Here is a 24,404-nt window from a genome sequence, read left to right on the forward strand (position 1 = left end):
TGCAACAAGCACTTCCGCGACGAAGACTTTCGCTACCACCTCGGGTCGGCGATGTTCGGTGAGTAGAGACAGCGCGTACTGAGACGATGCTTCGCGCGCGCTTCCCGCCGGCTAATGATGCTTGTCTGCCACAGGATGGAAAAGACCCTACCTTTTACCAGGTGCGATACCATCTCAGAACATTCCCGTGCGACCTCTTGATCGTCGACCCCGTGCTCAGCGTCCACAAAGTCAGCTGCAGATACGAAAGTCATTGTTCAGATACGTTGAATTAAAAATTTCACATGGTACCTTATGCATTCCCCAAAGATGACTAGAAGGCGAAAGCCATCTTTTTCTTGTCAGTGGATGTACTGATTCTCCCGCGCCCACCTCCAAACCCGTTCTGCATCTAACGCGGATTTGCACAGCCTCCGTGATCAGACCACCGATCACGGAGGCAATGCAAAGCAACCATGTCGTGTGAATACGTAATCATGTGACGTTCTAATGACATTGCAAATTTTGGCGATCTGTGCCATCATGATGACTTCATATGTGGTGACGTCATCACGTGACGATTATTTTTTGCATCATTCGTGTTGACGCCGCTGACGAGGGACGCCGACGGTCAATCTTCCCGTTTGATGAGGCATCTAAGGCTTTCGCCCTCATAAGCTACAACGTTTGCTGGTGGATGTACATAGCGAAGGAGTCAAATGCTGCGGCTGATGTGTGCTGCATTTATGTTGGCAATAACATTTTTTCACTCAAGCTTGCCTTCTCCTGACGCAAACACTATGTGCTAAAAACACCAAATTTATTTGTGCCGCTCTCTAACTCAAGTTGGGACTCTCTTACCCCTTGGAGCCTTATTTATTTGTGTGGGATAGATGCCGCGCTTCCGTTGGACACGACACTGCTGCCAAAATTGCTGGGTAACTCACCAAATAATGCTGCGCATTAAAGTTTTGCATTTCACTCTTTACGCGTTATTGTACCCCTTTTTGCGGCTGCTGGTTGCTGCAATAACTTCTTGTTCTTTCACCGCTATTTCGTGCTCATGCGGGTCCTTGTTCACAGCCGAAGTTTGCAGAACAAGTCCGGCGAACGTTACTGTATTTTATTTCGTTTCCTCGGCGTCGCATGCTACTACGTGCTTGGTCTCGTAGACCGCTTCTCCTTCCACCAGCAATATCGAAGTGGTGAAGCTTTGGTCTATCAACATGTTGATGGCAGGGAGCGGCAAATACACTAGAAGGCAAAGTGAACGATAATTAAAGTGCATATTAAAATAGGCGTCGCCTTTGCTTACGCTTTGTGTGACTACCAAAATATACGACTGCATTGAATTCAGAAACAGAAGCAGCGGCATTGGCCCGCTGAGAAGACCTATCAATGTGCAGTGCGAGACAACTTATCAAATGCCATTGAAACGTACACGAATTCAGATCGAAAAAACAAAACAAAACAAAACAAACGAACCATTGAATCCTCGGGACGGCGCATCACAAAGTTGCCATAGGCACACCGAAGTCGTAGTCTTAACGGAATTGTTCTTTCACTGCTCTGATAGCGTCCGCGCGACAGTAGTTGTTCTGCACTCACAAATTCGCATATTTTGAGACCTAAAGTTCACAGCACGGTGCCAAAACGCACTCGTAGCAAAAGCGAAACCGTGAGTAGGAAATACATGCATACGCTCATACATGCAGAAGCACCATAAGTCACCGCGAACCCGTGCAGTCGCTGGCTTGAGGCTCATTCCTGTTATGCTCCGTTTGATTATACAGGCAGTCTACTCTAACGAGACATTATACATGGCTTGCACTGAGCGACCTTTAACGCAAGAAGCCGGTTCAGGTGTCGCCAACGCGGTGACCGCATGAAGCGGGTGTTCGGTTTTATGCAAAGAGACAGCCACTGTAAACTATCTTGTGCTTTTTGTTCGTCAAAAATTATTATTTTGACAGTAAAAACACATTTCGTTTCAAAAGTACTTACAGTAATGTCCTATAGGGCTTCCGCGAGGAGTTTTTGTAGAGCGCCTACAGCAAATCCTATGGGCAGCGCGCCGGTGTTATCCTGCCTAGCACGCAATCGAGGTGCGTCCGATGCAGGGCGAAGTCCTAACTCCTCGCCTCCAATAGTTAAAGATTCCGGTGAAAAATTCCAGCATACGCATTGTGGAAATTGACGGTATGTGGAGCAGTCAGAGATGAGCCTTCTACAATGCATTGTTCGGCTCTGAGGCAAGTGTTCGGAAGCAAATCGATGCCTTTTATAAATTCTGCAGTTATATCCATCATGTCGGCGTACTAGACACGTGGACAAAGGTGTGACGTCTAGAGGGTAGCACAGATAGATTAGATAGATAGATAGATAGATAGATAGATAGATAGATAGATAGATAGATAGATAGATAGATAGATAGATAGATAGATAGATAGATAGATAGATAGATAGATAGATAGATAGATAGATAGATAGATAGATAGATAGATAGATAGATAGATAGATAGATGCGGTAAAGATGCCTTAGGGTCACGAAGAAATGCTACACGTTTAAGGAAAAATCAGTTTCGCCGCAAGGGTAAAAGAATTATTGAAACAGCAGGAAACTGGAATGTTATACGAAGTAAAGCTAGCAGCCAATTGTTTCGCGTAATTCTAAAAAAAGGCTGGTTAAAATAACTGCGGCTGCTAAAGTGAGCGAAGCGGCTTTCGCGCTCTCTGTCGTCTAAACACAATGTAAACGGTGACAGTACACAACGTGTACGAGTCGTCTAGGAATGTCTGTCGAGATAGCGCGTGCGCCAGTTCTCGCGACCATGCCCTTCTGATGTAAGTTCGCAGTTGCTGCTCAAGCGGTGCCGTAGTTCCTTTAGGCCTTTAACGTGACAGGGATGTGGTGGTGGTGGAAAAATGTTTATTCAGAAAAGTACAGAGGGTAGCACTAGAGATGGACTTGGCTTGTCTCCCTATTCCGGAAGTCCACTGGAGATGATCGCTGCTCGGACGCGGGCCACCAAGGAGCGTTGAGTGTCCTGGGTGGAGCAGCCTAGCAAGGAACTCCTCCCAAGCTTTTCGTGTGGGTAGGGAAAGGGGTGAAAAGGAACAGGTATGGTGGGGCGCACTGCAATTAGGTGATAGCTGTCGGCCAGGACTCCAAAATGCGCAGATTAGCGGTATGTACCCGGCATGAAATTCTGGGCGGCCGCAGAACACAAGACAGTGTTCGTCCGCAGGCGCCTCAGAAGTCGTTCGACCGCTTTAGAGAGGCTTCGTGCAGGGTCTTGGTAAAGACGGCGCGAGGTCCGACAATATGCGAGAATTGCGCGGTATTGCGTAAGAGCGGTGGCTGGGGGAGACCCAGGGTCCGAAGGGTTAAACGGCCGGGAGAGAGAGACGCAGGCAGCGGCATGCGCCGCTTTGTTACCAGGGAGACCCGCGTGGCCAGAAGCCCAGACGATGCGGATGGAGTATGGGTGAAAGCGCCATGAGGCTGCTTGGAGAAGGTGGCCGGCCAGATGGGCCATGGTACTATGCAGATATCGGGAACAGGCGAAGCCGGCACGAGCGTCTCCTCTCCACTTGACCCGCGTGTCTGCAGCTGTCGCATGCATTCATTCCCATACGACCGCTATCGCCTTTGGACGTTATCGCCTTTGGACGGCGGCAGGGGTGGCAAAAATGAGCCTCGAGTGTCCATATTATTGCTCTCTCAATATAGAAATGACGGAGTCGCTTAGAAATTTCGACGAATGCGAAGGTCAATCGAAAACGACTTCTTTTTGGGCGAGTTGGTATTTACATTGCTTAGGTACAATTGACAGTGGCGCAAAATACATTTAGTGAAAAAGGGGGCGTAGACAAGAGAAGAAAGTGAAGGCGCTTCACTTTCTTCTCCTCTCCACGCCCCTTTTTCACGAAATGTATTTTGCCTCAGTCAAGTGTACCTCAGCAAAGTGAAGGTCAATGCCTAGCTTGAGCTTCTGTTTATTTGTTGTTGAACTTTCCGTTCAACTTTCTGTTCACGCCGTTGGCACCGGCGTAACCGATAGAGAGAACGAGGACGAAAGAGAGCGAAAGAGGGCCTGCCCTAAGGAGTTTTCCACCATGTGAGCCAGCATGTCGCTGTGTTAGCGTCTGCAATGTCTCGTGCCTGCTAGCGCTTCTTGTGTGGTAGCGCTTCTTGTGCCTCTCACTCACGGGCGCGAGAAAGTTGGTTGACCTGCGAGGCTTGGCAGAAGAAGACGTGCGTCGGTCGAAGGGACACTTTGTGTGTAGAACGCTCTAGCGGACTTTATAATCCGGCGCCGCGTTCGCGTCAGCCAGCGGTGACGGAAATTGGTGATGCCAGGTTCACAACGTTAGCCGAGCATTCTGTATTCCCTCACCCAGCACCGCGTCGCCTTGACGCATGCGCATTTACCCAACTTACCGTAAAAACAAAACATCGAAACAGCTAGGCTCAGAATTCGCGTTAGGCAGTAACGTAATTGTCGGCGAATTTTTCGAAGCTGCGTTCTGGGGGCAACGAGGAGTCATCTGTAGTGATGCAGAAATATCGATGGTACTATCGATAGTATCGCTAGCACAGTGACTATCGAACTATCGATGGTAAAAGAAACTATCGATAGCGCTATCGATAATACGTTCGACAGTAATACCGACTGAATAAAATCAAATGCGTGAACACATTGCAGCATGAACTTGGTTCCCCAAGTGTGGAGCCGGTGGAGCAGGCTGAAGGGTAACAAAGTTGACACGCTTGCGCCCCTTCACCAGACTTCTTCGCTAAAGCATGACAATTAAGTTGAATTGTTCAGGTGTAAAGGAAACGAGATTGTTACATTTGATGGTACTGTGCGGCTTCAGACTTTTATTGCATTTTGTGATTTCAGAAGAAAAATATCAACAGCTATAGGTGTGTAATTATAAGGTGTAAGTGGCTACCTCTGAATATGAGTTTATTGATGGACATAATTTGGCATTTTCACAGCTGAAATAATTTTTATTTCGAAAAAATGCTCATAAATTATGTAAACTGAATATTGCTGATAGTAGGTTAGCGCAAATGCTTTTTGGCCATATCGCTGGCCAGCAAGAGCATAATTATTGACGGCACTATTAATAGAAATATGTCGGTAGTAATACTACCGATGGTACGGTCTATCTCACTATCGATAGTTTATCGACAGTAGTACTATCGATAGTTTCATTATACTATCGATAGTTAAAAAAATCTATAGATGCTAACGATAGTCGAGTTGCCGATAGTTCTGCCTCACTAAGTCATAGGCATACGTTGGCAAAAAAAGTGGACCTCACTCAGGCTCACTCAACAAATATGTTTTGTACATAAGGCTCATTCGGACTAATACTCACCAAAATATTACTCAGCCGGACTCACTCAGACTCGCGGCTTGACCTGAGTCTGAGTGAGTCGACTTCTGAATGAATTTTCCAAGCTATGGTCATAGGCCAATCCGACGCGGAAGGGAAACTGCGCTGTTATCGATGCTTATCTGCCTCCAGTACGTACGTTGTTGAAATGGAGGCGGCTTCTCAATTTCCCTTTGCTGTAATACCCCCTCACTTTCCGCCACAATGCCCTCGGCACCTTACAATGTGGAATAAACGTGGTTTCATTCTTTCATCGATGTAGACACGGTGCGCCACGTCGCAGTTTCTCACGCGGTCTTCCCCACGTACGCCTAGGGCCTAGTCACGTGATACCTGCGCGCTGTTTCAATTTTTTTCTACTAACGCGAACGCCTCAACGACTAAGTGAAAGCGCAGCCTGCTCAGTCACATGATATCTTCTGTACTTCACACGGCATTGAAACTTCTAGAGCCGAGGGTTTCCCCCTTGGGTTTCCTCCCTTAAGCGTGGTCGATTGAGAATACTGCGTACGCTTCTATTGCTTCTATGGGAGAGCAGTAAACTGTCCCCATATCCCATTCATTGGCGTATCAGTACCATCCAGTAACGCTACTAGAGCCAAATCACGCTAGACGACCCCACTAATAACTGATCTTATAAAGCCTCCGTAAATGCTCACACTGCGAGCTTGGTTATGTGAGATAAGTGATCGATGAAACAACGTTATTTTATAACACATTCAATGTATTTCGGTAGTACTTTGAAGGACGTATGCCTTTTATGACAATGCCACGATGCAAATGTATTAGGATTGTTAACGTCATTTTGGTTGTGAAGTCTTGAAATGTTTTTGTGTATGCCTCCGTGAACGAAAATCACAGCATATCCACGTGGTGAATGATGATGAGTGGGGCGAAGCGAACTCGCGCTGCAGCACGTCGATGGCATTGGCGCGAGCGTGGTCCTTCTTGATGGAAGATATTGTGACCAAGGAGGTTGTAAACCTCCTTGATTGTGACTACAATGAAACCTCGGTGATACGATCACAGCTCATACGAATTTCGGGGTGATACGAACTTTTCGTTGGTCCCGGTCAAGGCCCATTGGCCTGCAATGTAATGGAGTACGGTTCTTGCGAACTGATTTTCACCCAGCGACGTTTGATACGAACGTACGCTACCGCTCAGGTACGAAGAGGTGCTGTCCGCGCTGTCGCGGAAGATGCGCCAAGCACGTGCGAGGGGGCTGGGGACGCAAGCGTGGGCATGTCCTCCGCACCGCCAAATCGTCAGAATCACGGTGTAAGAAAAACACTTTTCTTACGGTCAGAATGGCCCTTGAGGGACGCGTCACGGCCTCCGAGATTGTGTGCGCGAATCTTTGAGGCTCTTATGTGCCTCCGTGTGCCTTCACGTTTAGATTACAGAGGACATTAGCGCCATGCTTTTTTTAGGGGCGAAACTCCTTAAAGCGGCACCCGTTCGTCCCTCGTAGTGCGTAACCAGTCGTAACGCTAGTACCAGATCTTGACCTCCAAGGTGGTGCCGGTGGGAGATTTCTCCTGTGCGTTGTTGAACAATAAAAAATTCGCAGCGTGCGCGTTAACTAAAAGCCGAATTCTTCTGTCTCTCATTCCCCATTAGCAGCCATTGTCATGTTTCAGTACGAAACGTTAGTAGAAGTAGAAGTGTAAGTGTTAGCTAAAAGCCGACTTCTTCTGTCTCTCATTCCCATTAGCAGCCATTGTTTACCTCCAAGGTAGTGCCTGGTGAGATTTCTCCTGTGCGTGATTAAACAATAAAAATTTTGTTCAAAACGCCGTTGATTGATGAAATAAACCAACGAAAGACACCAGATGTTTTCTAAACGCAAAACGAAAAGACGCCAGATGTTTCTAAAGCAAAACGAAAAGACGCCAGCTGCCTAACGAAAGGCGCCAGATGTTTTCTAAAGCAATGATTTTCTAAACAATGAAAATTCACAGCGTACATGTAAAATTAAAGTGAGCTGCAAGTCGTCATAACTATCATCGAACCTTTAGTATAAACGCGCCCGATCTCACGTCGGTGATGATGTACTGGGCAGAATTCACGGAAGATTCACGGTTTACCGATGAACCTCCGCAGCTTCGCCCACTCATCATCATTCACTCCGTGGATATGCTGTGATTTTTTTTTAACGCGTCGACGACGGCCCTCTCAGACCCGCGGAAGTAGCTCGGGAGCAAGGCATCGAGGTGCACAACGCACGAGACTGCCGTAATGGCCGCGTCGCGATGAAAGCTCGTCCTCCCTGCGTGGAGGGAGCCTCATCATTTCTGCAGGCATTTCATAAAGTTGTTCTCTCTCTCTCTCGACACGGGCTGCTGTCGTTTTACTGTGTTTACACGTGCCTGCCTCGTGCATCAGACATCATATGAAAGGTCGACGAGGACCGAAAGAAGGTGACTCCTGGCCACGGTCAACATATCTTAAAGCAAATAGGCGCACTATGGGAACAAGGACAAAAGGGAGGAACCGACGACACAAAGCGAACACTCGCAACTTAAGGTTTAATGAAAGAGTACACATAAATACGTTACAAAAAAAGGGCACGTGGTGCAATTGTCCTCGCCGAAACAAAACAAAACGAGATGGGTATCCCCTTAACAGATCATGAAGGCGCATGCGTCTATACACAAAGGAAGTTCGAAGAAAACCGGACTAAAAAAAATTGAAACTGCGTGGGGAGCACCACGTGCACCACGTGCCCTTTTTTTTGTAACGTATTTATGTGTACTCTTTCAATAAACCTTCAGTTGCGAGTGTGCGCTTTGTGTCGTCGGTTCCTCCCTTTTGTCCTTGTTCCCATAGTGCGCCTATTTGCTTTAAGATATTAACAGTTACTAACTAGCCCAAATGGCTGTTTTGCTACAATACACGGTCAACATGCGCGACTGTTGAGGTCACACTTGTGCGGGTACGGCCGTAAATCTCCAAACAAACAAACAAAAAAAACATCCCCAACACCTCTTCAATAACCACATCATAAGACAAGACCGTGGTTCTGTAATTTTATAGCCTTGATCCATCGCGTCAAAGCGTTTCTTTTGTTGCTTTAGCCGCTGTTGACGGTGTCATGCAAAAAAGCATACTAAAATTGGGAAGGTGCTATTGCTGTCGTGGGTCACAACGCACCTGGTTCATTAAATAAATACGCGCGTACGGGCCGTATATTTACGAGAGCTGGTATGATTGCCGACGTCTAAAAACTTAACTGGCAATCATTCAGCATTCTTCCTGACGGTGCTGCGGCCCTGAAAAACAATAAATGAAAGTCTACGCCAGCTTTCTTTTGTAGCATGCTAATTTTCCATGCTTTCTGGTGATACGAATTTCTCATGATACGAATATTTTTGATGGTCCCGTGAGATTCGTATCACCGAGGTTTCACGGTAGATTGTTTGAGAACCACAATCTGTTGCACACACGCTGGAGTTTCCGCGGTGTGGGCAGTGCCGCCCTGGCGGTCAAAGCGCGCATACTCCAGCCGCTCCCGCGGACGAGAGTGGCGACTGGTCGAGGCGATGCGCGCGCGTATCGCCGAAACAAAACAAAGGATGCTGGCGGTACTGTTGCGCATTCAAGTGCCACAATACGTAGAAATGAGGGTAGACGTACCCTCCTATGTTTTTCCTTCTAAAACATATGAATAGGAACGGGTGCGGCGTTGCATTCCGGCAGTCAGGCGAGCACAGTATGTTCTGCTCTCCTGTCTAGTGGTGTCGGGCTGGTTTGTAAACGGAATTGCGCGTGATTGCTAGATTTACTCGATAGTGAGGGCCACCAGTGGAAACCGGGGCCAACTAGCGGAATTTAATCGGTGTTTTGTCGTAAATAAAACATACATATAATGCAGCTAGCATGCGGCATATGTAACAATTTTTTCATCTGACCACCACCAAGCTCCTTCTGATGACACAGCTTGCAGTGAATGATACGATAGGCAGGTAGTCTACATTATTTGCAAACAGTTACGCAGAAGGAGAGCTGCCTACGAGATGCGTACGGGGGCACGTTCGCCGAAGCCGCTGAACTGTTGTGCGAAATACGCACGCGATGGATGCCTCCGTTGAATTTCACTAGTGCTACAGATAGATTTCTTCTCACGAACAAGGCAGCGGACTACTCGAAGCTTAGCTTTCTGGAGTCGGCCGATGCGGTAAAGCTTCTTTGTGCATTGGCTGCCGCGGCGAATTGACATCGGAATGGATGCCTCGCTAGAAAAGGGTCAAATGTCTTGGATTTTTACTCGCCGTTTAATTCGGCTAACGTACTGTGTTAGTTTTTTCACTTGCCTGTCTCTGCTTAGAATAAACGTGTTTGATCAACATCGACAATTGCTGTCGTTTTACGTGACAAACAAGGTATGATTATGAGGCACGCCGTAGTGTGGGAATCAGGAGTAATTTTGACCTCTTGGTGTTCTTTAATGTGCACATAAATCTCAGTACGCGGGTGTTCTTTGTATTTCAACCTATCGAAATGCGGCACCGTGGCCGGGAATCTATCCCGCGCCCTCGAGCATAACAGCGCGACACCATACGTGCTTGCTAGCACGGTGGTTTGCTTGATCAACATCCGCGTACATACATACCGCGGGCTGGGCATACATACCACGGCAAAAAAACGTTGACGCAGCTACCCCTTGCCTCTTATTTTTTTTTTTTTTTTACTGCAGTAGTGGGCAGTTGGTAGCGACGCAGCACGTACTTATCAATGGAGGCTTGTAAGCCTGCACTGGCTTGACACAAATCTCATGACTCAACTAGAAAATGGTGACGACGGAGTCGCCACCACGGCACAGCACTGTCTCTTCGAAGCCGTATGCACAGACGTAGTCTGCTTTGCAGGGCTTCAATCCGTTTTCCAGTGCTTTCTTGAGAGAGTAGCTTTTAGACAGTTATTTTTTTTTTCTAAACCATAGAGCAGTAATACTGGCGCAATGGCTGCTCGAGCTGTTCGCGCCAAAATGAAGCACGGGAACGGCGCACGCGCGTTCGCTCACCGCGGTACAGTGCGGCCGGTCGTCTGAGCGCGAGCCCCATGGCCTCCGAGATTAGCCGCGGCGGCGCGGAGGCCATGTGAGCGGCTGAGTTATGTCGCGACTCCCCGCCAGGCGCCCTTTTTCGGCGCGCCACCTATCCAGCGCTGGTCTCCAATAGCCGAAACTGCTATCAAGGAAGTCCCGCTGGAAGCGCGCCTCGGCGCCTTCGGGCAGAGCCCGCCTGATGCGTTTTGCAGCCACTTCACGTGCTCGTACAGCCTGGGGCTCTGCCTGCCGGTACGCGCGCCTTCTCGCAGCTTCACGGTCCTTCACATTTTGAAGATCCGATTCGCGCCGCAGCCGTGCAGCTTCGGCCTCGCCGGCTCGAACGGCGGGGTCTTCTCGCCGCAGCCCTGCAGCTTGTCGAGCAGCTTCGGCCTCGCGGGCTCGAACGGCGGGGTCTTCTCGCCGCAGCCGTGCAGCTTGTCGAGCAGCTTCGGCTTCGCGAGCTCGAACGGCGAAATCTGATTCGCGGCGTCGACGTGCAGCTTCGGCCTCGCGGGCTCTCACCTCAGGATTCTGTCTGCGAGCGCGCGCTGCCGCCACCTTCCGTGCCCTCCGTTCCGCAGCCTTATCTTCCATCTGGCGACTCCGAGTTAAGAGAAAGCGTGCCAAGAGGGAGCCCCATGGCGCGTTACTTCTGAAATGTTGCCTTCCATTGTCGTTGAAATCACGAGACGTAGTAAAGAAGAAAGAACGCCACACAGCCGAACACGCACGAGAGTGTCACTCGTCAACGTCGTGTTCTTCTTCTACTGCATACCAGAACGCGCGCAGTAAAGAAGAAAGAATGTCACACAGGCGAACACGCACGAGAGTCTCACTCGTCAACGTCGTCTTCTTCTTCTACTGCATACCAGAACGCGCGCTTCTCACGAGCTAGAGGTGGTTACTACAACGCTACAAACAAACGGAGGATGGACAGCCCCACGGCATAAGGAGCTTCGCCCCTAAAAAAATTGTAGTGGCTTATGTCGGCTATGCCAGGATACACATAGCGCGAGCTAAGGTTCAGCTCATTATTTTAGCTCCTGGTTGTCTATGATTAGCTTGATTATCATGCTTACTGCTGCTTCAATGACACGCACATGGTGTACGTATTATGTGACGCATCTATATTTATGTTTTGCTCAACGCCATTTCTTTATTGCCACAAAGGCGTCTCGGTGGTCAGTGTAGTAGCACGCTGCCGTCACTATGGCCCCAACGCCCGGCGCAGTGCCGGCGTTGGGACAATAGAGACAGCAGCACATCGTGCCCGATCAACACCACCTAGACAAGATGGGGCCTGCGCACTTCCTCCGTGACGTCACATACCTTGCCCGACGAAGAGAGATGCTATCGCCCATGGCGCCGTTTGCGCGTTCATGCAGTGGCAGCAGTGGACGCACTCGGCCAGTCGACGCTGCACACGCGACAGGGACAACAGGGACGCGATTAGAGCGCCCGCAGCCACGGGCTCATAGCGTTAGAGTGTTCCAGCGCTCCGGTGCGCCAGCTGTGTGACATCACTGCTCCTCGGGCATGCGCAGCTCGGCTCGCGCATGCGCAGCACGGCCGAGCCGGAGCAACCGCTCCGGCTTGGCCAGTGTAGCTAACGCTACAAAATCCTCGCAGGATCTCGTTTGGGAGTTCTCAAAGCGATGCGTAAGCGTGGAGGTGGCTGCGCGCATCCCTATAACGTTCTTTTCGGGCGTCATCGACATGGCACCTTTCATCTTGCTTCCAGCGTGCGTTAGCGTCTAATATGGCCCCTCAGCCGGCGCATCCAGCGACCAACTAACGCAAGCTCTACATTCAATTTTCGCGAAGCCTAAACTTCGCTGATGTTTAGAAGGCTACATGTCGGCATCACGTATTGTCTGAGATAAGACTGTCTAATAACAGAAAGCTGAGCAAGTTGGTATGTATTCATTTTAAAAAGACAATGCGTGCAAACATGTACACAGAAAGAAGTCACGACACCACAAACGCCGGCTAACAACCGAAAAAACGCACAACGGCGGAAAAGAAAGAAGGCCTGGAAACTTATCTGCACACGCACATGCAATAGGCGAAGTTATCAATCCGGCACGCGTGGGTGTCTACGTGAAAGATAACTGCTAAGGTATTTGATTTCATCTTTGTGCAAGATAATCGACGGTTGGCTCACGCAAGCGCTACCAGGCTTCAAAGGCTTTCGAAGGCGAAAGCCTGGGATTTCTCATCTAACGCGTAGATTCCCCGTCGCCGGCATCGGCGACAACCCGAGTGAAGCAAAAAATCAGCATCACGTGATAACATCCCCATATGACGTGCCAGATCACCATTTTTTTCCTTCATCATGCCGCCACTATGACGCCACATGACACGACGGGACAAGACCACGTCATAACAAGACATCGTCGCTTAGTTAAAGATGCGCCGATCACGGAAGCATTGCAAAACCAAATGAGGAGCAGCAAACGTGCAATGCTTCCGATCCTGGAAGCACTGCAAAACCACGTTAAGCGCGCAAAGCTTTCGGAGGGGGGGCAGGGGAGAATCTATACATCGACTGAGACTAAGATGGTCTTCGATTCATATTAGGTGAATGCATGAGAGGCTCTGGAAGTCTATTTTTATGTGTGTATATATACGATTACCGGCGAAATGTTCACGCTTGGGCATACTTTTGTTTATGAAAGACAACTTTTTATAAAATGAGCTGGTAGCGCTAAGCGTTAACGCTTTTAGCTGGCTACGTTTCCGCTAAGTATTAATGAAGGCAACGCTACATTGCTGTCATAATATACTTCCAGGCGCGACATTTTGTTTAGGCGCGAACTTTTGATAGCTACATGTTATCTTTAGGAAGCATTAGCTAACGCGACGCTTTTTCAGCGAAATAAATGGTTATTTCATTCCTTTTTCAGCATACATATTGTTATTTCATTTTTGGAATGCATGTCCGGTGAAACAGTTGCCATTGGCAGACAGATGGGTGCATGAGCCATCTTATAAGACGCGCAGCGTCAGCATAAAGTGTAGCTCCGTAGGTGCACATAGCGTAAGGGACTCGTAATGGATAAAGTACTACGTCGCAAAATGATGAATCATGACGTAGTTGGTACAGAGCAGCTATACTGGCAGTAGCCGCCCTTACATAGTGTTCTACGAGCTCTTGGGAAGGCCGCTCTTCCAGCGTACGCTTTGACTGTGCTGCTTGTTCCGCGCGTGTGTGGAATTTTTTAGGCGAACGCCTTAAGTTCCTGTGCTGACACCCCAGTCTACGACACTTCTGCAATACATTTCGAGACATTGCGAGACCGTAGGAACTCGCAAAGGTCTCGTAAAATCTCGTGAGATGCGGCAACTGCGCGCAAAGGTCCCTCCAAAAACCTATGTGACCTTCTCCAAGCGAACTATGATCTCTTTATCTGACGTCATCATAACGTCGCAAATTGCCCAAATTTATGACTTGTCATAACGCCATCATGACGTCCCACGATTGCATCACTACATGATATTGCCACCTGCATGTAATGGGTCGAGGGCAAGAGCGGCTTTCGAAACGAGACCACGCGCTTCTTCTTCTCCGCTCGAGTGCCAGCCCCGACGTATGAAGTCTCGTGACATTATCACGTGACGTCATCATTGGTGTCGTCATTCGGCCAAATGTGGGCAGATCTCGGAGACAGTGCAGCACCGCCTGATGTGCAGAAAGCTTCAGTGGAGGTGGGAGGAACATTGCAACCGACTGAGGCCATCAGAATATTTTTTTAAGGCGAAAGCCTTAGATTCCCCATGAAACGCCAAAATTGACCGACGTCCCGCGTCGCCGTCTCCTATCTTCGACGTCAACACAAGTGATGCAAAAAATCATCATCACCTGATGACGTCATTTGACGTCGCGCGACGTCACAGTGGAGTCACGTGACGTAACGTCACATCATGACGTCATCAGAAGACATCGTAGCATGGTAAAGGGCAGGCCGATCACGGAGGCAATGCAAAACTTGGAATACGCTCGAGCTTCGCCTTCAAGAGTAGAACACGATAGTGTAATAGGACCACGTGCGGATTGCCTCCTCAACTGCTAACCTGGCCTCGATTCTCGGTGGACGCCTCAAGCGTGCCGCAAGGAAACTAACGTTTGTGCACGTAACGTTGGCCGTTTCAAACTATCCTAGAATGCCTACTGCAAGTAAAATTGTGGAGTGCCCACTACGCCATAATTCTTCCTTTTGCGAATCAGCGAAAGGCCCACTACACATCCGTAAAGCAACACGCGAACCTACGCAGCTGCTCACTGTGTTGATGCACTTGCGGATGATGACGATTAAATATATCTGACCACTTTATAATGGGTGGGTCTTTAAAACACCTACGCATTGCGCAATTCACAGTTTTGACGCGTCGTGAGATTCTACGCTTCTGCCACGCGATGTTGCTTGCGTGAAGCAGACTCCTCCCACTACATGAGGTTCATATAGTTTTTTTTTACCGAAGAAGTTTCAAGCAATGGCGTAGCTCTGTGGTGGAACACCTGCTTGCCACACAGAAGGCCTCAATTTGGGTCTCACACAAACCGAAGATTTTTATTATTTAATTTATTTGCATCTTGATGTTTCGCTCACGGACGGCGCTGATTTCTTGCTCACAACCAACGACGCCGAAACCGACGCCGACACCGGCATTTCTGCGAAACGAGCACTTTAACGCTATGGTGTTAAAACCAGGTGAGGTGCTTTCGATCCTGAAGACACTGGAAAACCGCGTTAAGTGCAGAAAGCTTTCGGTGGGTGGCGTGGCAGGATCAATGCAATCAACGGAGGAGAGAAAGACGATGGATTTCCCTTTCCAGTAGGGTAAGGTGAGTGCATAAGGGTCCCTCTGAATTTTTCACACAACTCACAATGCGCCTTATTACCTCTTGCAGGAACATTCCCAGAATTTGGGAACATTTGTACATGGCGCCATCTCTCGGTGACAGCAACGGTGTCCTGCCATAACTGAATTGGACATAGGCGAAAAAAGAATCATATCTCCTCAAAAAAGCTCGTTATCAAAAAGGACTCCGGGTAATATGCAGCGGAGACCTACTGGAACATCTTGGTAAAATTGCAGTGTCGCACTACAAAGCGTGTGGCTTCCCAGGATAATTGAACACCGTTCATTAGAAACACATGGGGCCCTATTGTCAAATTTTAAACACTCTGGGAAGCCACGCGGTTTTTAGTATGACACTGTAACTTTAACAGAATGTTCAAATGAGTCTCTGCTGTATGGAACCGAGAATCGTTTTTGATAACTATCTTTTTCGTCAGATATGATTTTTTTCGTCTATTTCCCATTCGGTTACGGCAGGCCACCGCTGTTACCGACGAGAGATGGCGCCACGTGCACATGTCCTCTAGAGTTACTGCATATGCTACCTTTAGGTAGCAGAGTTGCGCATCTGTTTTCCAAACGCCGCTAGCAAGCATGCATTGCGGAGAAGCTAATGCGCGGGCCAATTGTTGCATTACTCGACGCCGTCGCTGCAGCGAATTGGATTGACACCAGGCATCGACAGTTAAAGGGCCCCTCACCAGGCCACATAGCAAATCTTAGTTAGACGCAGGAAGTTGTTGTGTGCCGAATGAAGAGCAGTATGCGGCAAGAATTTTTCAAATAGGTTCATTACGAGCTGAGAAAAACATTAATTTGTAGCGGCGCGAAACCATGATGCGAGGAGGCGAGTTTCAAACCCTTGCCACTCGCCCCGTGTAGCCTTAGCAAGCCAAATCCCTTCCCTGCACTCTTCACTTGACACATACGCATGGACACGTCATGCGCATGCATGGTCACGTGCGCATGACGTGCCCGAGCCAGCCCGAGCACGCGAGCGGCGTTGCACGGTCGCTACCTTTGTTTTTATGTAGCGGCCATGGGCGTTTTGTCGGCGTTCTCTGTGGTGTACTGCCTGTTTCTGCGGGACGGGGGCATGAAAGTTGAGACATTTGTACGGGCACGAGAGTGGCGGTATCATGAGCCTGTACCGCATTAACGTTTACTTGAAAGCGGTAGAATAAACGAGCATAATGAGTGCTCGAACGCGCCAGAACATTACTTTCGTTTCCAGGGCTGGCGTCTGCTCGATGCGCTAACCGCGGGGACACAAACGCGTGGGAAAGGGAGGCACATTAGCGCCGCATCTTGCTGCAATTCACGAAAAAAAATGAAAAAGACGCACACATTCCCTTTGTGTGTCTCATTATTTATCTCAAGTTTTATTAATCTATTCAAGCAACAAATTACACAAACTGCACATGTCGTGCCAAATAATTATCTCAGTGTCACGTGCTACTGTTGGCGACGTAAGAGCACAGTCGTCTACGGAGAGGAGCGACGTCGCAGCACTACCACCTACGTAGGGACATTTTCTCATGTAAGTCATCCCCTCATTCTCTAAAGCGCGCGCCCGCGAGAGGAAGGGCAAGCAGCGTTCACCTTGAAATTTGACCCATTTCCGCGGCGCGTAGCGTTGCAAATTTTGGCAGACGTGATCGTGAACGCCCAGTGTATGCATTGCGCTCGTTAGCTCAAAATTGTCAAACCTGGTGAGGGGCCCTTTAAGTTAATCACCAGTCTTCGACATGCCAGGCATGTTAATCGGCGACACGCTAGGCATGTCGCCGGCAAAAACGTAGTGCGACTTCACCGCATAGCTGTGGTTGCTAGCCAGATCTATGCGCAACTCTGCTACCTAAACGTAGCATATACAGTAACTCTAATGTCCCTAAATCCTGGTTATGGTTCTGGTCTCCGATGGTATAACTTTATCGGTTACCAAGCGTGCAGCCGCCTTTCGCCTTGGAATTTTTGTGTATGTAACATGCTGCAAATTTTGACATCTCTAACTACTACGAGTGGTTGAGGAGAAGTGCTGCGAACACTCCCCCTCGTGTGCACGCCTACGCTGGCCGATGTACCTATACTCAGTTTCATACAATATATGCAACGCTGTGGAAGCTATACAAGAAATTCAGTCAGCAGTATGTGTGACTACGCGCGTCTTGCGCCTGGCTTTCATCGTTGTAAACGCTCGTGCGAGACGACCACGAACGCGCCTGCACAGCGTCGCGAAAGGTTACAAATGAGAACAAAGAGACGAAAATAACGGGGTGTCTTGCCCTCCAACGCACAAACCATCTCGGTTTATTACTGTTCCCAAGAGAAAAAAAAATCATGCCTCACATGGAAAAATCATTGTCTTCTTCCTCACGCAAACGCATTCATTGTCAGACGTCTCGCTGGCAGAAGCATGTGTTCTAGGAGGTTCTAACTCCGGTAATTAGTGGTAGTCATGTGTTCAACTGATCATCAAGATGTACTTTATTTTGGTAACCGTTTATTGCAGTTTGAGAGGATGAAATTTTGCAGATAACTCTCGAATTATAATTTGCTGAAAACTGTCTGTCCATTTTTTCCTCCTCCAATTGTAATAAGCAAAAGCCCCCCTCCCCCCCCCCCCCCCCCCCCCCCCCCGCACACACACACAAAAGACATGCGCTCGCGCGATGCTATAAACGTCACTGGCACGGTCGCTAAAATGAACCAAAATGATTGTTTTAGTATCGGCTGTGCAATTCCACTGAAACGCTGCGAAGCGTTTGATTGATGTTTTGTCCAATACTATTTCACTGAGGCACATTATATTATGTGAGTGAGTGCGTTAGTGAGAGCGTAGCGCGTGCGTGTGGGTGAGAGCATGTGTGTGTGTGCGTGTGTGAGTGCACGCGCTGTTGTACGCACCAGTGTGCGTGTGTGTGCGTGTTTTTTTTTTCTTTTGTTCTCAAGCGATTGTATTTAGACGCTGCGCTGTCCTTTCTCAAGGGCTGCAACAGGAAGCGAGCGTTTGTCCTTACAAACTGGGGCACTTATCGTCATGTCGTTGAAACGACGCCAACAGTTGGCCCCGATTGTAGGTGAAAGACGCCGTCCGCGTTTGTGCTCCTTGCTTTTTGTCGGCCGATTTCCGTCACCTAGCGCGACATATAACATATAAAACACGCGCGAGGCGACGCTGACCATACTTGCGCGCGCAATTGTCTCGCTTTCTGCAAACGTGGATGAGTGGCGTCGTCTGTTGTCGTTTTTCGAACTATTGGCAAGATGGTGGTAGTGGAAACGCCGCCTTAACATGGCTTTGCACTGCCTCCAGGATCGCAGGCATGTAAAGCTTTCTGCATCTCACAAGGTTTTGCACAGCATCCGTGATCGGCCCACCTTTGACCAAGCGACGATGTGATGCGATGACGTCATCATGTGACGCCATCACGCGATCATTTCTTTTTTTGCATCGCTCGTGTTGACGCCGACGAGCAATCTTCGCGTTCGATGAGGCATCCAAGGCTTTCGCCATAATATGTGTTGCGAAAACAGCTTATACACATGCGAGTGCTGGATATCACTGACCGAAGACATAAAACGATACGCGGCGTTGATCCGTGCTGAAAGTTAAAGATTATGCCAAGTTTTATAACCGCCGTTGCGTCTCAAGTAGACAGCTCCGCGATTTTCGCTGAGATTCTTTAGCAACGCTGCGTAAGAAAATGTCAACCATTCAACACAAAGTATATATTCCGCTACAATCATTATTTTATATTAATTGCCGCTGTGAAAGATTTACACCACCAACAGGTATTAGGAGTTGGTTTTACGTCAATGCATCGGTTATTTCTGCTCGAATGACGGATTTACAGCAGGATGCGCAAAAAAAATCACAGCATATCCACGGAGTGAATGATGATGAGTGGGCGAAGCTGCGGAGGTTCATCGGTAAACCGTGAATCTTCCGTGAATTCTGCCCAGTACATCATCACCGACGTGAGATCGGGCGCGTTTATACTAAAGGTTCGATGAGTTATGATGACTTGCAGCTTACTTTAATTTTACATGTACGCTGTGAATTTTCATTGTTTAGAAAACCATTGCTTTAGAAAACATCTGGCGTCTTTCGTTAAGCAGCTGGCGTCTTTTCGTTTTGCTTTAGAAACATCTGGCGTTCTTTCGTTTTGCTTTTACAAGACATCTGGCGTCTTTCGTTGGTTTATTTCATCAATCAACGGCGTTTTGAACAAAATTTGTATTGTTTAATCACGCACAGGAGAAATCTCACCAGGCACTACCTTGGAGGTAAACAATGGCTGCTAATGGAAATGAGAGACAGAAGAAGTCGGCTTTTAGCTAACACTTACACTTCTACTTCTACTAAGGTTTCCTACTGGAACATGCCAATGGCTGCTAATGGGGAATGAGAGACAGAAGAATTCGGCTTTTAGTTAACGCGCACGCTGCGAATTTTTTATTGTTCAACAACGCACAGGAAAAATCTCCCACCGGCACCACCTTGGAGGTCAAAGCGTAAGACTGGTTACGCACTACGACGACTACGACTACGAGGGACGAACGGGTGCCGCCTTAAGGAGCTTCGCCCCTAAAATCACATGGTCCCTCACGCAGTAGCCTGAGACGACTCGAAGGCGAAAGCCTTCTTCTTCTTTTTCTTCCTCTCAGCCGATTGTACTGAGCCCTCCTTCTTGCCCCCTCCCTCCACCCCGCCCCCCCAAATAAAACATGGCTGATCTCTCCGTCATAGGAATCGGTATAACACGAAAGTGAAACGTGTCTTCACAGAAGTAATGCTTATCGTGTAGTGATATATGAGAACTTCTACAATGTCTATGGGTGTTTGGCAGCTATAGCACCGTTTGACCTCGATGCACCCATGTTGACGCCTAGTGCCATGTCTCCATCGCGACGACTAACGCCTATGATCATGATTAAACTGTTGTGGTAGCTGAAGTTGTGAACATATATTTAGAATCAGCGAATTGTGAATCGCGCGTAAAGATGACACCAACAAGCTCATAATCAACACTGGTACCCGATATGCACTTCTTCAAAACGTCGTCAATTAAGGAGAGAAGCGGCACGGTGTGCGCTTACTAGTAATGGGTTACCGAAGCCTGTGTTCATGCGTACACTACCACACTGCGCTTCAGCAACACGGGAGGCAGAGGTTCGTAGCTTGAGCCGCAAACGCGTGCGTCCCGCTGGCCTCTGTCTCGCTCCACCAAGGCCCGACATTCACCCGTCGAAATCGCGTCCTTTTTGCAACGCGTATTGCAGCAGTTTTGTTAGTCGGTGCTCTCGCAATCGAAGCAGCTGCCGGCGGAGGAACCCCGTTGGTGAATGTGGAACTTGCACTAATCCGATGAGACGGCGCAGGCTAACACGAAGCGAAAGGCAAAGAACGTAACTGCGTCTAGGTTCCCTCGGCGACGCCAGCGCGACGTCCCTCGCGGGTATCGAGACGCTTTAACCATGACCTCCGATATTTCCTTTCCTTTCCTTTCAATAGGAGGAGTACAGGACTAAAAGCTCGAGAGCTTTTAGCTCAATCTCGGAGTAAGCGCTAGGAGTAAGCGCTAGTAAATGTCGATCGTGACGCATTACTTCTTTTTACCTCGCACAGACGGCGGCACCGCCCCGCTCCGCCCCGCCTACCTATACCGCCAACAGTTCACCGTGCGAGAGAGAATCTGCGAAAGATATAAGGCGCGTTCGTGGAGTGTCCGCCATCTGCCAACTTGGCTTAGTCGGTTGAGCGTCGGGCGCTTATTGTCGCGGCCGCAAAGTCGTGGGTTCGATTCCCAGCGGCGGATCTCTTTCTTAGTTTTTTCTTTCTCACCCGTTGGCGTCCATTTTACCAACGTCATAACCGTGACGGAAGTACTTGGTGGACCCCGGCATAAAACACTTTCGTGTTAAAAAAAATCCGGCAGATCCCACGCACTGTGGGAATCGATGTAATGCGAAGCAGCCAGCAAAGAGCTGCACACATCGCCTTGTTTATTTTTGGCCTCCATCGAAACGATTGCACCATGGTTGAAGCTCGTACCCGAACCTTTTTGTTAGCAGAGCAGCGGTACACCCGCGAAGACATCGTGGCTGTAAGCTGAAGTTATTGTTTCTTAGCCTTCATGTAATCATGGTTCGTACTTACAAACATAGGTTACTTGGGACGCACCATGGTATTTTGTTTCCGATGTCCACATTTAATGCAGTTCCTTCATTCATTCTTAAAGAGCGCTCTCTACAGCGCCCTCGAGTATCTAAAGAGCATGTTCGAGGCGAACGTCAAGGTCCGACAATCAAGGAAGGGGTAAGTTTGCCCGAAGTGTTAGTTTTACAAAAGCTCGCAGGGTCCCATATGCATTGGCCTAAGACGACTCGAAACCGAAAGCCGTCAAGGTGTTCCCCTTATAACACGCGGGCACCGCCTTCTTATTTTTATATATATTTTTTCAGTCACGTGTACACCGCGAAGACAAACTAAACGCACTGTTCTGCGCGTCAAGCCACGCGTGAGAGAAACAGCGCTCGCAATTGTTGCTTCACTCGGAAGGAAGGAAGGAATGCAAAAGGGAGAAGGCAGGGAGGTTAACCAGACAGAGTTCGGTTGGCTATCCTACGCCGAGGGAAAGGGAAGGGGAGTGGAAAGACGGGAGAGACAGAGAGAGAGAGAGGGGTTAGAGAGAAACAAAATGAAATGATCAATAAATGCGCTGACACATATGTGGTGGTGGCACTTCAGAATAGTCCGTTCACAAAGGCCAGTAGTCCTTGAAAAGCACAAAAGTGTTCTGACTGCCTTGTGGGCCGACGAGCGATGGGGACGGTGCTCCAGCAGCATCTGCACGGAGAGCGACCGATCGTCCAATCGTCGTATCGTATCAGAAAGAGTGGTGGTGGTGGTAGTGGTTTGAAGAGGAAAAGGCGCCTAATTTCTGCAGCCCGGTCGGGAGCACGGCGCAGCGCCTCATAAAGAGTTCGTCTTTCAGAGGGAAATCGAGGGCAGCGGCATAGCAGATGATCGATGTCTTCCTCAGTGCTGCAGACTTCGCATACCGCACTATCGGGCTGACCTTTTTTTTTTTTACAGGGCCACGATCATGTTTGTGCTGCATGATGAGTTACCTATGACTTTTGCCTTAAAATTGTTTAGCGAATACAAGTGCATGTACAGAAGAGACAAGTAAGAGAAAAATGAAAGGTTGGTGGCAGAAAACTACGGAGCACAGAGAAATAAAAGACTACACTGTAACAGTGAAAGTTGAGAGGACGGAGCAGGTCGGAACTGAGGACTCGTTAGTAAAAACTACAAATCATTGATGATAGAGGTGGTTAATATAAAGCTTGGTGACACAAGGCGTCATACAGATTAAAAGGGGATGCCTCTAACATCCATCCATTCATCCATCGGCTCGTCTCACGCATCATTTACGTTAAAGATGAACACAAGCACGTCAAGTGTCGAGCACTCGGCAATATCGCGATATTAGGCACGTATTAACTGCCACCCATAACTCTAAGCAACCATACACCTTTTCAGTACATCAGCTAATATTCGGGAATTGTTTGTTTTCTTTTGGAATCAGAGGTTAAACGCAGCATCGGTAAGTCGTTATGAATAATTCTGCTGCTGCACGTCAAAAAACGTGATTGTTTGCCCGCTTGAACACTTCACTCTAAATCTTATTCCCGTTCGCTTTAAACAAGAGCGCACCGGAAGCTTCCGTTTTGCCCAGGAATGCCCCGGTTGCACGCGGCTGAGTGTGTATTTGTTCAACCGCACTTTTTTCCTCTGCGAGGTTTCTCCGAGAATTCATCTCGTTATGCCAGGGCTGCATTAAAGAGGGCTTCAAAAAGAAAACGCTTAAGGAATAGAAAGAGACGGAGAAGAGAAGCTTCGCACAAATCTTAGGTGGCAGCGAGAAAACAGTGTGAAAACCCTGGAGCACCGTCGGCACCGCCGATGTTAGGGTGGTACAGTGTAATGTCATTGTTTCTTTTACACCAGCCCAGCCAGACCAAGCAATCGGACGTGTTGAAATTGCCACTGAAGCAGTAATGTTATAGCATTTAATGTCGTAGGCCGAACATGGCGCGTGATGCGGGGGGCAATCTTTGCGTATGTAAATACCTCAAGGGACATAAGGCAACTATAAATATTTTCATAAGATCAGTTTTCTCTCTATATTGTGCAACTACGCGACTTGGTGAAGCAAGAAAATATCAAAACAAGGCAATCCCCTATTTCTATATAGTTTTTCTCATTACTAAAAGGAAAATCCCAATTGAGAGATCTAACGCCCCAAACACAATGTACACCATCAGTGGGGACAGTGCAAGAAATAGGAGAACATCGGTATTTTAAACGTACACCTAAATTATCATGACTACTACGATTTCGGGGCCATTGGAGAAAAAAATTCTCGAATTTGAGCACGCATTCAAAAGCCTATAAGTACACTGCTCTAGCAAGATGGCGCTACGTAACCCTCATAACCACCCGAGTTTCGCACACATTAACCACTTGGGGCCCGAACAAAATGCTACAGCATTAAGAACGACACGCGCATATTATTAGTTCTTTATCGCATGAAGCGCATGCGCACTACATATTACTGCCTCGTGATCAATTCGAGATATGATTCGAGTGTTTCTTCCACCCGCTAGGCTATCCAATCTGGCGCTGCTGTGGCATGTCTAATTCTACAGCGGAGACCGCTTACTGCGGCGAGCTGCCGGGTGCAGTATATCGCTATCCCTTATGCGCTCATATAATAGGAATCGAAGGCAACAGTCATCTTCTTCGGCTTCTTTTTCTTCTGAGCTGATTGTATTGATACAAACCCCCCCCCCCCCCCCATCACCCCCGAAAGCTTTCTGGAGCTGACGTGGTTTCGCAGCCGCTCCGGGATCGGCCTATTTTTGACCAAGCGATAGTGTCATCTGACATCATGGCGACGTCTCAAATTTTCGCGATCTGTGGCGTCGTGGTGACGTCACCATTTGATGATGATTTTTTGCGTCATTCGTGTTGACGCCGCTGACGCCGATGGTACATCTTCCCGTTTGATGAGGCATCTGACGCCTT

Source organism: Rhipicephalus sanguineus, chromosome 10, assembly GCF_013339695.2.
Source record: "Rhipicephalus sanguineus isolate Rsan-2018 chromosome 10, BIME_Rsan_1.4, whole genome shotgun sequence".
In the NCBI taxonomy this organism is placed as follows: domain Eukaryota; kingdom Metazoa; phylum Arthropoda; class Arachnida; order Ixodida; family Ixodidae; genus Rhipicephalus; species Rhipicephalus sanguineus.